The sequence below is a fragment of the Salvelinus fontinalis genome, chromosome 6, assembly GCF_029448725.1.
Source record: "Salvelinus fontinalis isolate EN_2023a chromosome 6, ASM2944872v1, whole genome shotgun sequence".
NCBI lineage: Eukaryota > Metazoa > Chordata > Actinopteri > Salmoniformes > Salmonidae > Salvelinus > Salvelinus fontinalis.
This window is the reverse complement of record NC_074670.1, coordinates 73808197-73824711: the sequence shown is the minus strand read 5'-3', so window position 1 is coordinate 73824711 and position 16515 is coordinate 73808197.

The following is a 16515-nucleotide window of genomic DNA, read 5'->3' as shown; positions in this document are numbered from 1 at the left end:
TAGACATTGATGTCTTTACATAGACACTGATGTCTTTACATAGATACTGATGTCTTTACATAGACACTGATGTCTTTACGTAGATACTGATGTCTTTACATATACACGGATGTCTTTACATAGACACTGATGTCTTTACATAGACACTGATGTCTTTACATAGACACGGATGTCTTTACATAGACACGGATGTCTTTAAATAGACACTGATGTCTTTACATAGACACTGATGTCTTTACTACATAGACACTGATGTCTTTACATAGATACTGATGTCTTTACATAGACACTGATGTCTTTACATAGATACTGATGTCTTTACATAGACACTGATGTCATTACATAGATACGGATGTCTTTACGTAGATACTGATGTCTTTACATAGACACTGATGTCTTTACATAGACACTGATGTCTTTACGTAGATACTGATGTCTTTACATAGACACTGATGTCTTTACATAGACACTGATGAACTATTCTGATTTAGCACTTATTCTGTCAAAGTCCTGTATTATTTTCTAAATGTATTAATCATATTATAAACCAGTGGTCTCCAAGGCATTCATAGTCGATCGCAAAACATTTATGTAAAAAAACTAATGATAAGGCATTCCTAGATGATCGCCAAACATTTATGTAAAACAACGAATGATAAGGCATTCCTACTTGTTTCAGCTGCACGGTGTACGCCGGGTGGTTGAAGTGTTCCCATTTTGAACCATTTCATGTGTCTGAAGGTACAAAATCCCAACTCGGCGTGCCCGGAGAGGAAATCAAGTGCACCTGTACAGCTAGCCAATCGAATTGCTCAGATCACCGTGTGTCTGCAGCTTCCTTGAGCGCAGAGTAAAGCAAATTGATACTGTGATTTCAAAACATCTAAAACCATGACTAAACAGACTGTCAACGAATACACCAAAGAGCTGCTGTTACTATGACTGAGTTCATGTTTAAGGCCTAGATTCAATCAGATCAAGAGTTAACCGGCGATAGCCGACACCGGCATAGTCTGAGATGGAACTGTGTTGGAGCTGTCAAATCGGTGAGCAGCTGGTCTTGTGATCATTGTCACGAAGCCACACCCGTCCCACTCGCGTTAGAAGTTCAGAAAGAGAAAGTGTAGGCTATATAGAAATGATGAAGCTCACATTTAAAATCATTAAACAAAATAATTGAGGTGTAGATTACATCTCATATTCCAGGGTTCGAACTTGTAAACAAGGATGCATGAGATTTCTCTTAATGCGACTCCATGCAGCCAATAGCAACGTCCACTTTAGGTATCGTGCCTGGAGCCGCTTGTGGATTTGACAGCTCTACCTCAATTCCAGCTCCGACACTGCCAAAAGAACCGCTATGCGGATGTAGGCTAACATTTTTATTCAGGACTGTCAACACTTTTTATTCCACACTTTTATAAGCCATGAAATGCGCTTATCCCCTCCTGCTGTAACCGACACCGGAGCTTCTTGGAGTGTTTCGATTGGCCTTCAACTGTTGTTATTATTAGCAGCAGTGTGTTTTTTAATATCAAGGAATATTTAGCTTTCTCTGGTCATAGGAGTAACAACATGGGAGAAATAATGTGGTGTGACTCGAGTTTCACCATTAGCTGGAAAACAGTGTCCCCTTTTTAGTCAGTCTTAGCGGAGCTGAGGGACGGTCCTACGGTGAGAGATGTGTTATTACATACAGCTGGGTATTTTAACAAAGCAAATTTGAGGAAAAGGATACCTAAATTCGATCAGGATATTGACTGTAGCACACACGCTGGAAAAACACTGGACCATTCCTACTCTAACTTCCGGGATGCATACAAGGCCCTCCCCCGCCCTGACCACGACTCCATTTTTCTCCTACCTTCCTGAAGGCAGAAACTCAAACATGAAGCACCCGTGCTAAGGACTATTCAATGCTGTTCTGACCAATCAGAATCCACGCTTCAAGATTGTTTTGATCACGCGGACTGGGATATGTTCTGGCTAGCTTCCGAGAATAGTACTGACGTGTACACTGAGACGGTTACTGCTTTCATCAAGAAGTGAATTGGAGATGTTGTACCCACTGACTATTAAAACCTACTCTAACCAGAAACCGTGGATGGATGGTAACATTCGCGCAAAACTGAAAGCACAAAAGCACCACATTTAACCATGGCAAGGTGACGGGGAATATGGCAGAATATAAACAGAGTAGTCGTTCCCTCCGCAAGGCAATCAAACAGGCGAAACGTCAATATCGAGACAGAGTGGAGTCGCAATTCAACATCTTAGACACGAGACGTATGTCGCAGGGTTTACAGTCAATCACGGATTACAAAAGGAAAACCAGCCATGTCAGGGACACTGACATCTTGCTGCCAGACAAGCTAAACACGTTCTTTGCCTGCTTTGAGGATAACACAGTGCCACTGACTCAGCCAGCTACCAAAGACTTTGGGCTCTCCTTCCCCGTGGCCGACGTGAGTAAGATATTTAAACGTGTTAACCCTCGCAAGGCTGCCGGCCCAGACGGCATCCCTAGCTGTGTCCTCAGAGCATGCTCAGACCAGCTGGCTGGTGTGTTTACGGACATATTCAATCTTTGTTATCCCAGTCTGCTGTCCCCACATGCTTCAAGACGTCCACCATTGTTCCTGTACCCAAGAATGCAAAGGTAACTGAACTAAATGACTATCGCCCCATAGCACTCACTTCTGTCATCATGAAGTGCTTTGAGAGGCTAGTTAAGGATCATATCACCTCCACCTTACCTGTCACCCTAGACCCACTTTAATTTGTTTACTGCCCCAACAGGTCCACAGACGACGCAATCACCATCACACTGCATACTGCCCTATCCCATCTGGACAAGAGGAATACCTATGTAAGAATACTGTTCATTGACTATAGCTCAGCCTTCAATACCATAGTACCCTTCAAGCTCATCATTAAGCTTGAGGCCCTGGGTCTCAACCCCGCCCTGTGCAAATGGGTCCTGGACTTCCTGACGGGCCGCCCCCAGGTGGTGAAGGTAGGAAAGCACATCTCCACTACGCTGACCCTCAACACAGGGGCCCCACAAGGGTGCGTGCTCAGCCCCCTCCTTTACTCTCTGCTCACCAATGACTGCTTTGCCATGCACGCCTCCAATTCAATCATCAAGTTTGCAGACGACACAAACTTTTACAGATCCACAATTGAGAGCATCCTGTCGGGCTGTATCACCACCTGGTACGACAACTGCACCACCCACAACTGCAGGGCTCTCCATAGGGTGGTGCAGTCTACACAATGCATCACCGGGGGCAAGCTACCTGCCCTCCAGGACACCTACAGCACTCGATGTCACAGGAAGGCCAAAAAAGATAATCAAGGACAACAACCACACCGAGCCACTGCCTGTTCACCCCGCTACCATCCAGAAGGAGAGGTCAGTACAGGTGCATCAAAGCAGGGACCAAGAGACTGAGAAAAAGCTTCTATCTCAAGGCCATCAGACTGTTAAACAGCAATCACTAACATAGAGAGGCTGCTGCCAACATACGGAATTTAAATCATTGGCCACTTTAATAAATGGAACACTAGTCACTTTAATAATGACACTTTAACAATGTTTACATATCTTGCATTACTCATCTCATATGTATATACTGTATTCTACTGTATTCTATACTATACTATTGCATCTTAGCCTATGTGCTCTGACATTTCTCATCCATATATTTATATATTCTTGTTCCTTTCCTTTACTTAGACTTGTGTGTATTAGGTATTTGTTGTGGAATTGTTAGATATTACCTGTTAGATATTGCTGCACTGTCGGAACTAGAAGCACAAGCATTTTGCTACACTCGCAATAACATCAGCTAACCATGTGTATGTGACCAATACATTTGATTTGATTTGAGCACACACACACAGACACTTGGCAGGGGGGAAGGCTTTAATAAACCCACAGTAACATTTCTACGGGGCATCTCGAGACCAAGCCAGGAAAAAGATGAGTGTACCTGCCCTGGGGCAAGGAGAGGGGGGGAAAGACAGAAAGAGAAGGATAAAGAGAAATGGAGAGAGAGAAGGGTATCTTTGAATCAGTGAAGCCAAGGGCACTCTCCTTCTGTTCACTCTCTGTCACTCTCTGTCACTCTCTCCCTCTCTCCCTCTCATCACTCTTTCTCTCATCACTCTCTCTCCATCATTCTCTCTCTCTCTCTCATCACGCTTTCTCTCATCACTCTCTCTCCATCATTCTCTCTCCCTCTCTGTCACTCTCTCAAATTCAAATTGAAGCTGCTTTATTGGCATGACAAAACATTGTGTCAATATTGCATTGTATATACACTGTAATAAAATAATGGAGAATAAAGAATAATAATATAAAATGGTAGTAAATAATAATACAAATCTCTCTCTCTCCATCACTCTTTCTCTAAATAAATAAATAAAGGTTGTATTTACAATGGTGTTTGTTCTTCACTGGTTGCCCTTTTCTTGTGGTAACAGGTCACAAACCTTACTGCTGTAGTGGCACACTGTGGTATTGCACCCAATAGATATGTGAGTTTATCAAAATTGGATTTGTTTTCAAATTCTTTGTGGGTCTGTATAATCTGAGGGAAATATGTGTCTCTAATATGGTTATACTTTTGGCAGGAGGTTAGGAAGTGCTACTCAGTTTCCACCTCATTTTGTGGGCAGTGTGCACAAAGCCTGTCTTCTCTTGAAAGCCATGTCCGGCTTCGGCAGCCTTTCTCAATAGCAAGGCTATGCTCACTGAGTCTGTACATAGTCAGAGCTTTCCTTAATTGTGGGTCACAGTGGTCAGGTATTCTGCCACTGTGTACATATTCTAGTTTGCTCAGTATTTTTGTAAATTCTTTCCAATGTGTCAAGTAATTATCTTTTTGTTTTCTCATGATTTGGTTGGGTCTAATTGTGTTGCTGCCCTGGGGCTCTGTGGAGTCTGTTTGTGTTTGTGAATAGAGCCACAGGAACAGCTTGCTTAGGTGACTCTTCTCCAGGTTCATCTCTCTGTAGGTGATCGCTTTGTTATGGAAGGCTTGGGAATCACTTCCTTTTAGGTGGTTGTAGAATTTAATAACGGCTCTTTTCTGGATTTTGATCATTAGCGGGTATCGGCTTAATTCTGCTCTGCATGCATTATTTGGTGTTTTATGTTGTACACAGAGGATCTCTTCGCAGAATTCTGCATGCAGTCTCAATTTGGTGTTTGTCCCATTTTGTGAATTCTCGGTTTGTGAGCGGACCCCAGACCTCACAACCATAAAGGGCAATGGGTTCTATAACTGATTCAAGTAATTTTAGACAGATCCTAATTTGTATGTCAAATTTTATGTTCCTTTTGATGGCACAGAAGGCCCTTCTTGCCTTGTCTCTCAGATCGTTCACAGCTTTGTGAAAGTTACCTGTGGCACTGATGTTTAGGAAGAGGTATGTATACTTTTTGTGTGCTCTAGGGAAATGGTGTCTAGATGGAATTTGTATTTGTGGTCCTGGCAACTAGACCTTTTTTGGAACACCAAGGTCTGACAGAATCTGTGCAGAAGATCTAGGTGCTATGTAGGCCTCTCTTGTTTGGGGACGGAAGCACCAGATCATCAGCAAACAGTAGACAGGTTCTGCTTGGGTGAGGCCGACTGTTCTAGTTCCCTCGCCAATTCATTGATATTGAAGAGGGTGGGGCTTAAGTTGCATCCCTGTCTCACCCCCCGGCCATGTGGAAAGAAATGTGTGTGTTTTTTGCCAATTTTAACCACACACTTGTTGTTTGTGTACATGGGTTTTATAATGTCGTATGTTTTTCCCCCAACACCACTTTCCATCCATTTGTATAGCAAACCCTCATGCCAAATTAAGTCAAAGCTTTTTGAAATCAACAAAGCATGAGAAGACTTTGCCTTTGTTTTGGTTTGTTTGTTTGTCAATTATGGTGTACAGGGTGAGTACGTGCTCTGTCGTACAGTAATTTGGTAAAAAGCCAATTTGACATTTGCTCAGTACATTGTTTTCACTGAGGAAATGTACACGTCTGCTGTTAATATTAATGCAGAGGATTTTCCCAAGGTTGCTGTTGAGGCATATCCCACGGTAGTTATTGGGGTCAAATTTGTCTCCACTTTTGTGGATTGGGGTGATCAGTCCTTGGTTCCAATTATTGGGGAAGATGCCAGAGCTGAGGATGATGTTAAAGAGTTTAAGTATAGCCAATTGGAATTTGTGGTCTCTATATTCTATCATTTCAATTAGGCCTTTTTGGGTTGGAGGGTTTGTATTTTGTCCTGCAGTTCATTCCAGATAATTGGAGAATCCAGTGGGTTCTGGTAGTCTTTAATAGTTCATTCTAAGATTTGTCTTTTCATGTATATGTTTTTGCTGTTTGTTCTTTGTTAAAGAGAGAAAAGATTGAATAAGTGGTTTATCCATACATCTCCATTTTGGATAGATAACTCTTCATGTTGTTGCTAGTTTAGAGTTTTCCTATTTTCACAGAAGTGCTTAGATTCTATGTATTCTTCAATTACATTAAGCTGATTTCTGACCTCTCTCTCTCCCTCGGTGTTCCTTCTTTTTCAGGAGTGTATTTCTGTATTGTTTTAGGGATGCCAAAATAGTTAAGGTGTAGACTCAAGTTTTCTGGGTCTGTATGTTTTGGGTTGGATAGGTTTCACAATTTCTTTCTAGGTTAATGCATTCTTCATCAAACCATTTGTCATTGTTGTTAATTTTCTTACGTTGTCTGCTTGACATTTTTAGATTTGATAGGGAAGCTGAGAAGTCAAATATAAAAGTTTAGCTTGGGGATAGAAGCTGTTTAAAGCATTTTGGACGTAGACTTGGCGCTCCGGTACTGCTTGCCGTGCGGTAGCAGAGAGAACAGTCTATAACTAGGGTGGCTGGAGTCTTTGACAATTCTTAGGGCCTTCCTCTGACACCGCCTGGTATAGAGGTCCATGAGGTCCTGGATGGCAGGAAGATTGGGCCCGGTGATGTACTGGGCCGTACGCACTACCCTCTGTAGTGCCTTGCGGTCGGAGGCCGAGCAGTTGCCATACCAGGCAGTGATACCCGGCAGGACACTCTCGATGGTGCAGCTGTAAAACCTTTTGAGGATCTGAGGACCCATGTCAAATCTTTTCAGTCCCCTGAGGGGGAATAGGTTTTGTTGTGCCCTCTTCACGACTGTCTTGGTGTGCTTGGACCATGTTAGTTTGTTTGTGATGTGGACGCCAAGGAACTTGAAGCTCTCAATCTGCTCCACTACAGCCCCGTTGATGAGAATGGGGGCGTGCTCGGTCCTCCTTTTCCTGTAGTCCACAATCATCTCCTTTGTCTTGATCACATTGAGGGAGAGGTTGTTGTCCTTGCACCACACGGTCAGGTCTCTCACCTCCTCCCTATAGGCTGTCTCATCATTGTCGGTGATCAGGCCTACCACTGTTGTGTCACTCTCTCTCTCCATCACTCTCTCTTTCTGTCACTCTCTCTCTCCATCATTCACTCTCGCTCCATCATCTCTCTCTCTCCATCACTCTCTCTCTCCATCACTCACTCTTTCTCCATCACTCTCTCTTTCTTTCTCCATCAATCACTCTCTCCATCACTCACTCTCTCTCCATCACTCGCTCTCTCATCACTCTCTCCATCATTCTCTCTCTCTCCATCACTCTCTCTCATCACTCAGTCTCTCTCTATCATTTCTTTCTCTCTCCATTAATCTCTCTCCATCACTCACCCTCTCTCCATCTCTCTCTCTCCATCACTCACCCTCTCTCCATCTCTCTCTCTCCATCACTCACTCTCTCTCCATCACTCTCTCTCTCAATCACTCACTCTCTCTCCATCTCTCTCCATCTCTCTCCATCTCTCTCTCCATCTTTCTCTCCATCTCTCCCTCTGTCATTCCCTCCTTCCATTAGCCAGGCAGAGCCATGACAATAACCACTGATATATTGTTAGTAGAAAAGAACCAATCACTTTAATAACATTTCATGCTATCTCTGCTTCCACAGACCCAAACACACACACACACCCACACACACACGCACACACACACACATAGACAGACACACAGACAGACACACGGCGCCTGGATGTATTGTGAGTAGAAAAGACCTAATCACTTTAATAACATTTCATGCTATCTCTGCTTTCACAGACCCACACACAAAAACAGACAGACAGACAGACAGACACAGACAGACAGACACAGACAGACAGACACAGACAGACAGACAGACACAGACAGACACAGACAGACACAGACAGACACAGACAGACACAGACAGACACAGACAGACACAGACAGACACAGACAGACACAGACAGACACAGACAGACACAGACAGACACAGACAGACACAGACAGACACAGACAGACACAGACAGACACAGACAGACACAGACAGACACAGACAGACAGACAGACAGACAGACAGACAGACAGACAGACAGACAGACAGACAGACAGACAGACAGACAGACAGACAGACAGACAGACAGACAGACAGACAGACAGACAGACAGACAGACAGACAGACAGACAGACAGACAGACAGACAGACAGACAGGCAGGCAGGCAGAAACACACTGCGCCTGGAATCTGTCCTTCACCAGCGGAGAACACAGGCTGTCATTTCAGACCAAACAGTGGAAATGCAGAGTGCAACCAATCCGATTGGCTAAACTGTGGAATAATGTAATTGTGGAGGACAGAGAGGCAGAGAGGGGTAGATATGATGATGACTTACTATGCACAGAGGCGTATCAGACTGGTCCTCCTCAAAAATATGTATTTATAAAGTGTGTGTGTGAAGCTTGAGTGTGTCTCAAATCTGACTAATGTGTCAGAACAGACCCATCTGTTCACCACTCACCCCAGGGTGTGTGTGTGTGTGTGTGTGTGTGTGTGTGTGTGTGTGTGTGTGTGTGTGTGTGTGTGTGTGTGTGTGTGTGTGTGTGTGTGTGTGTGTGTGTGTGTGTGTGTGTGTGTGTGTGTGTGTGTGTGTTTGGCGTAGAACATGTCAGCGAGTGCACTGAGAGAGGAGATGGGGTGACTATTCTATTGAAAAACTACAATCCCACAAACATTTTCCACCGTGAAAAAAATATTTATCAATATGCAATTTCCAAACTGCTGGACCTTTATCATGGTAGCTGGTGGTAATGGGAATACTCTGGACCTTTATCATGGTAGCTGGTGGTAATGGGAATACTCTGGGATGCAGCAAAGTGAATGGCATAAATAACCATACAGTTATGAGGGAAACCAAGTCAACAGGTTAACAACATGTACATTGAACATAACACTGTGGCTTAAACAAGAGTAGAAATCAGTGCTACTCTGAATGTGACAATACAATAGTCTAATGTGAACTCTACTGAGATAGAAAGAGGGAGGGAGGGAGGGAGATAGAGGGAGGAAATCTAGGGAACTCACAGAGATAGTGGAACATCATAGTCTCCACAATAACTAAGTGCCGTGTCTGACAGTGACTGGGTATACAGTGGCTTGCGAAAGTACTTGGCATTTCTTCCTAAACTCAGCAAAAAAAGAAGCGTCCTCTCACTGTCAACTGCGTTTATTTTCAGCAAACTTAACATGTGTAAATATTTTTATGAACATAACAAGATTCAACAACTGAGACATAAACTGAACAAGTTCCACAGACATGTGACTAACAGAAATGGAATAATGTGCCCCTGAACAAAGGGGGGTCAAAATCAAAAGTAACAGTCAGTGTCTGGTGTGGCCACCAGCTGAATTAAGTACTGCAGTGCATCTCCTCCTCATGGACTGCACCAGATTTACAAGTTCTTGCTGTGAGATGTTACCCCACTCTTCCACAAAGGCACCTGTAAGTTCCCGGACATTTTTGGGGGGAATGGCCCTAGCCCACGAGTAGTATGGCTGGTGGCATTGTCATGCTGGAGGGTCATGTCAGGATGAGCCTGTAGGAAGGGTACCACATGAGGGAGGAGGATGTCTTCCCTGTAACGCACAGCGTCGAGATTGCCTGCAATGACAACAAGCTCAGTCCGATGATGCTGTGATACACCGCCCCAGACCATCACAGACCCTCCACCTCCAAATCGATCCCGCTCCAGAGTACAGTCCTCGGTGTAATGCTCATTCCTTCAACGATAAACGCGAATCCGACCATCATCCCTACCGATCCTGTGCAGGTGTTGTTACACGTGGTCTGCCACTGCGAGGATGATCAGCTGTCCGTCCTGTCTCCCTGTAATGGCAATTTATTGCCCTGGCCACATCTGCAGTCCTCATGCCTCCTTGCAGCATGCCTAAGGCACGTCCACGCAGATGGTCAGGGACCCTAGGCACCTTTCTTTTGGTGTTTTTGAGAGTCAGTAGAAAGGCCTCTTTAGTGTCCTTTAGTCCTTTAGTGTCCAAGTTTTCATAACTGTGACCTTAATTGCCTACCGTCTGTAAGCTGTTAGTGTCTTAACGACCATTCCACAGGTGCATGTTCATTCATTGTTTATGGTTCATTGAACAAGCATGGGAAACAGTGTTTAAACCCTTTACTACTAAAATCTGTGAAGTTATTTGGATTTTTACGAATTATCTTTGAAAGACAGGGTCCTGAAAAAGGGACGTTTCTTTTTTGCTGAGTTTATTTTGTTGCCTTACAACATGGAATTAAAATAGATTTTTGCTGGGTTTGTATCATTTGATTTACACAACATGCCTATCACTGTGAAGATGCTAAACATGTTTATTGTGAAACAAGCAAGAAATAAGACAAAACAACAGAAAACTAGAGCGTGCATAACTATTCACCCCCCCAAAGTCATTACTTCGTAGAGCCACCTTTTGCAGCAATTACAGCTGCAAGACTCTTGGGGTATTTGCCCATTCTTCAAGGCAAAACTGCTCCAGCTCCTTCAAGTTGGATGGGTTCCCCTGGAGTACAGCAATCTTTTAGTCATACCACAGATTCTCAATTGGATTGAGGTCTGGGATTTGACTAGGCCATTCCAAGACATTTAAATTTTTCCCCATAAACCACTTGAGTGTTGCTTCAGCAGTATGCTTAGGATCATTGTCCTGCTGGAAAGTGAACCTCCGTCCTAGTCTCAAATCTCTGGAAGACTGAAACAGGTTTCCCATTAGAATTTCCCTGTATTTAGCGCCGTCCATCATTCATTCAATGCTGACCAGTTTCCCAGTCCCTGCCGATGAAAAACATCCCCACAGCATGATACTGCCACCACCATGCTTCTCTGTGGGGATGGTGTTCTCGGGGTGATGAGAAGTGTTGGGTTTGTGCCAGACATAGTGTTCATCTTGACGGCCAAAAAGATACATTTCAGTCTCATCTGACAAGAGTACCTTCTTCCATATGTTTGGGGAGTCTCACACATCCATTTTGGTGAACACTTTAAGCAATGGCTTTTTTCTTGCCACTCTTCTGTAAAGCCCAGCTCTGAGGAGTGTACGGCATTAAGTCGTCCTATGGACAGATCCTCCAATCTCCGCTGTGGATCTTTGCAGCTCCTTTAGGGTTATCTTTGGTCTCTTTGTTGCCTCTCTGATTAATGCACTCCTTGCCTGGTCTGTGAGTTTTGGTGGGCGGTCCTCTCTTGGCAGGTTTGTTGTGGTGCCATATTCTTTCAATTTTTTAATAATGGATTTAATGGTGCTCTGTGGGATGTTCAAGGTTTCTGATATTTTTTTATAACTCAACCCTGATCTTTACTTCTCCACAACCTGCTCCTTGGTCTTCATGGTGCCGCTTGCTTAGTGGTGTTGCAGACTCTGGGGCCTTTCAGAACAAGTGTACATTTTCTGAGATCATGTGACAGATCATGTGACACTTAGATTGCACACAGTTGGACTTTATTTAACACATTTTGTGACTTCTGAAGGTAATTGCCCCAGATCTTATTTAGGGACTTCATAACAAAGGGGGAGAATACATACACACGCACCATTTTTCAGTTTTTTTTTAAATTTAATTTTAATTTTTTAAAGAAGTTATTTTTTCATTTCACTTCACCAATTTGGACTGTTTTGTGTATTTCCATTACATGAAAACCAAATTAAAATCCATTTAAATTACAGGTTGTAATGCAACAAAATAGGAAAAATGCCAAGGGGGATGAATACTTTTGCAAGGCACTGTATATTGAGCCACATCCATTCACCCTCTCAGTAATTATTATAGCCACAGCCATTCACTGTCTTAATTACTATCTATATCAAAGCTGTGGGCTCCGCTCTACTTCACTGACTGTTTTCTGTGCAGCGAGAATCTCTCTGGTTCTGTTAAATGCTGATGAGGAACATGACTCTGAAACCTGCTGTAAATACATGAGCCCAAATGCAAGTAGATCCCTAGCCCGTGAATGTTAGATCTGAAAGCATTGGATTAGCAGTAGGTTAAACCCTGTAGTGCCATCTTGTCTTTTGATAGGCTAGCTGGAATTGTTGCCATAATTCTTACTGTCTCTGTGACACCCTCTCAGTTCAGATCTGTGTACGGAGTGTCTGTCTAGGGGAAGTGTGTAGGGTGTAGGGTATAGGGGTTAGGGCTAGGGGTCGATCTGGGATTGGTCAATGAAATAAGAGAGAACTGATGCGTTACAATGCTGGACACTTCAGATGACCAGACCATGTGACCTGAACTGGACATCTCTTATTTTACTCAAATAAAAATAAAAAACATTTAAAAAGAACATTGACAAAATGCAAGGATTCATACAAAACACACTTTTTTAAAAAGACAACTATTTTACAAAACATTCTCCATTACAAAAATCGGGTCAAATGTTTTAGGAGAGCAGTGCTCGGGTGAAATGACTAGCCAGATTATTTACAGGTTTGCTTCATTTTTGGCCAGATCATTTAGAACACTAACAGATCACACCAATGAAGAAGAAAAAAATGGAGAAATGGTTTGGTGGTAGTGACACTGTGATGAGGTAGAACATAACTAAAAGTCTATTTGTGCCATCATGCTAATCCCTGCCACTCCACACACGACTGGTACTCAGGCTAACTCACAGACACTCAGGATTCTCCTCACTATCTGTCTCAACTCAGTCTATTCTGTCTGAAGTACTACTAGTTGGTATTTGGCAGACAGAGTCAATGATTCATCTATTTGTCAATTTCCAAGCATTCTCTACGCTATGGGACTACTTCGCCCAACGCAGACCGCAGACACACGCACACACACAGGCGCTGAAGTTAATCCTGACTGTTCTGTGCGATAGCTGAAACTGGAATTTCCTGTGACTGAACACCTTGAGTGTGGAATATACTCCCTCTTTCTACCTCCCTCCCTCTCTCTCTGTTTTTCCCTCCCTCCCTCCCTCCCTCCCTCCCCTCCCTCCCTCTCTCTCTCTCTCTCTCTCTCTCTCTCCCTCTCCCTCCCTCTCTCTATTTCTGTCTTTCTCCTGCCCTCTATCTTTCTTGCTCTCTCTCCCTATGCATCAACTCTCTCTCTCTTTTTTCTGGCTGTGGTTTCATCAGTGTGAACACCTTGAGTAATAGAATTTAGGAATATTCAGCATTTCATTTTTACTCGAGCACAACTAGAAGAGGAGGATAAAAAGATAACCAATACCATGCCTCCTCTCTCTTCTCCTCCTCTCTCCTCTCCTCTCTTCTCCTCCTCCTCTCCTCTCCTCCTCCTCCTCCTCTCTTCTCCTCCTCCTCTCCTCTCTTCTCCTCTCCTCTCCTCTCTTCTCCTCCTCTCCTCTCTTCTCCTCCTCCTCTCTTCCCCTCTCTTCCTCCTGTTCTCTCCTCCACCCTCATCCTTGAGCTGTCCTCTGTTATTCTCTTCATGGCTTGTGCGTACGTGGGTGCCCATGTGTGTGTGTTGGCCTGTTGATTAGTCATGCTGTGTGAGTGCTACTGAGTCATTCACACACACTGGTCAACCCTCCACAGGCCTGGAGAAACACACACACTGGTCAACCCTCCACAGGCCTGGAGAAACACACACACTGGTCAACAACTCAACAGGCCTGGAGAAACACACACACTGGTCAACCCTCCACAGGCCTGGAGAAACACACACACTGGTCAACAACTCAACAGGCCTGGAGAAACACACACACTGGTCAACAACTCAACAGGCCTGGAGAAACACACACACTGGTCAACAACTCAACAGGCCTGGAGAAACACACACACTGGTCAACAACTCAACAGGCCTGGAGAAACACACACACTGGTCAAACCTCCACAGGCCTGGAGAAACACACACACTAGTCAACAACTCAACAGGCCTGGAGCAACCATTCAGCAATGTGGTCCCCACTCATCTTTCTCCTTTAGTTCCATCCTACTGACTTCTCTTCCGTTAGTCACATGACTATCTCTTTTAACAAAGCTCCGCCACCCACACACTCCAAATGACAGTCTCAGAAACACACATCCCTAAAAAAAGGTAATAAATACCTAGAGCATGGCTAACATCCTATCAGGCTGGTGGAATATCACACACACACACACACACACACACACACACACACACACACACACACACACACAGACACACACACACACACACACACACACACACACACACACACACACACACACACACACACACACACAGACACACACACACACACACACACACACACACACACACACACACACACACACACACACACACACACACACACACACACACACACACACACACACACAGACGCAGGGCCTGTCCATAAACAGACCCAGGTAATCTCCATGGGAAAATGAGAGGGTGATGGTGTTGGTGATGGAGTGGAGGAAACAGTGAGATCTTAGCTTCTATACATTGTGTATTTGTAGGGAAATCTACCAAACACAACAGGTCTGTGGAGTGATGCAGGATCATACTACAGACAGTAGAGGTGTGAGGTAGAGACAGTAGAGGTGTGAGGGTAGAAACTGTAGAGGTGTGAGGGTAGAGACAGTAGAGGTGTGAGGGTAGAGACAGTAGAGGTGTGAGGGTAGAGACAGTAGAGGTGTGAGGGGAGAGACAGTAGAGGTGTGAGGGTAGAGACAGTAGAGGTGTGAGGGGAGAGACAGTAGAGGTGTGAGGGTAGAGACTATAGAGGTGTGAGGGTAGAGACAGTAGAGGTGTGAGGGTAGAGACAGTAGAGGTGGGAGGGTAGAGACAGTAGAGGTGTGAGGGGAGAGACAGTAGAGGTTTGAGGGTAGAGACAGTAGAGGTGTGAGGGTAGAGACAGTAGAGGTGTGAGGGGAGAGACAGTAGAGGTGTGAGGGGAGAGACAGTAGAGGTTTGAGGGTAGAGACAGTAGAGGTGTGAGGGTAGAGACAGTAGAGGTGTGAGGGTAGAGACAGTAGAGGTTTGAGGGTAGAGACAGTAGAGGTGTGAGGGTAGAGACAGTAGAGGTGTGAGGGTAGAGACAGTAGATGTGTGAGGGTAGAGACAGTAGAGGTGTGAGGGTAGAGACAGTAGAGGTGTGAGGGGAGAGACAGTAGAGGTGTGAGGGTAGAGACAGTAGAGGTGTGAGGGTAGAGACAGTAGAGGTGTGAGGGTAGTGACAGTAGAGGTGTGAGGGTAGTGACAGTAGAGGTGTGAGGGTAGAGACAGTAGAGGTGTGAGGGTAGAGACAGTAGAGGTGTGAGGGTAGAGACAGTAGAGGTGTGAGGGTAGAGACAGTAGAGGTGTGAGGGTAGAGACAGTAGAGGTGTGAGGGTAGAGACAGTAGAGGTGTGAGGTAGAGACGGTAGAGGTGTGAGGGTAGAGACGGTAGAGGTGTGAGGGTAGAGACGGTAGAGGTGTGAGGGGAGAGACGGTAGAGGTGTGAGGGTAGAGACGGTAGAGGTGTGAGGGTACAGACAGTAGAGGTGTGAGGGTAGAGACAGTAGAGGTGTGAGGGGAGAGACAGTAGAGGTGTGAGGGTAGAGACAGTAGAGGTGTGAGGGTAGAGACAGTAGAGGTGTGAGGGTAGAGACAGTAGAGGTGTGAGGGTAGAGACAGTAGAGGTGTGAGGGTAGAGACAGTAGAGGTGTGAGGGGAGAGACAGTAGAGGTGTGAGGGTAGAGACAGTAGAGGTGTGAGGGTAGAGACAGTAGAGGTTTGAGGGTAGAGACAGTAGAGGTGTGAGGGTAGAGACAGTAGAGGTGTGAGGGGAGAGACAGTAGAGATGTGAGGGTAGAGACAGTAGAGGTGTGAGGGGAGAGACAGTAGAGGTGTGAGGGGAGAGACAGTAGAGGTGTGAGGGTAGAGACAGTAGAGGTGTGAGGGTAGAGACAGTAGAGGTGTGAGGGTAGTGACAGTAGAGGTGTGAGGGTAGTGACAGTAGAGGTGTGAGGGTAGAGACAGTAGAGGTGTGAGGGTAGAGACAGTAGAGGTGTGAGGGTAGAGACAGTAGAGGTGTGAGGGTAGAGACAGTAGAGGTGTGAGGGTAGAGACAGTAGAGGTGTGAGGGTAGAGACAGTAGAGGTGTGAGGGTAGAGACAGTAGAGGTGTGAGGGTAGAGACAGTAGATGTGTGAGGGGAGAGAGGAACACACTGTCTGGTA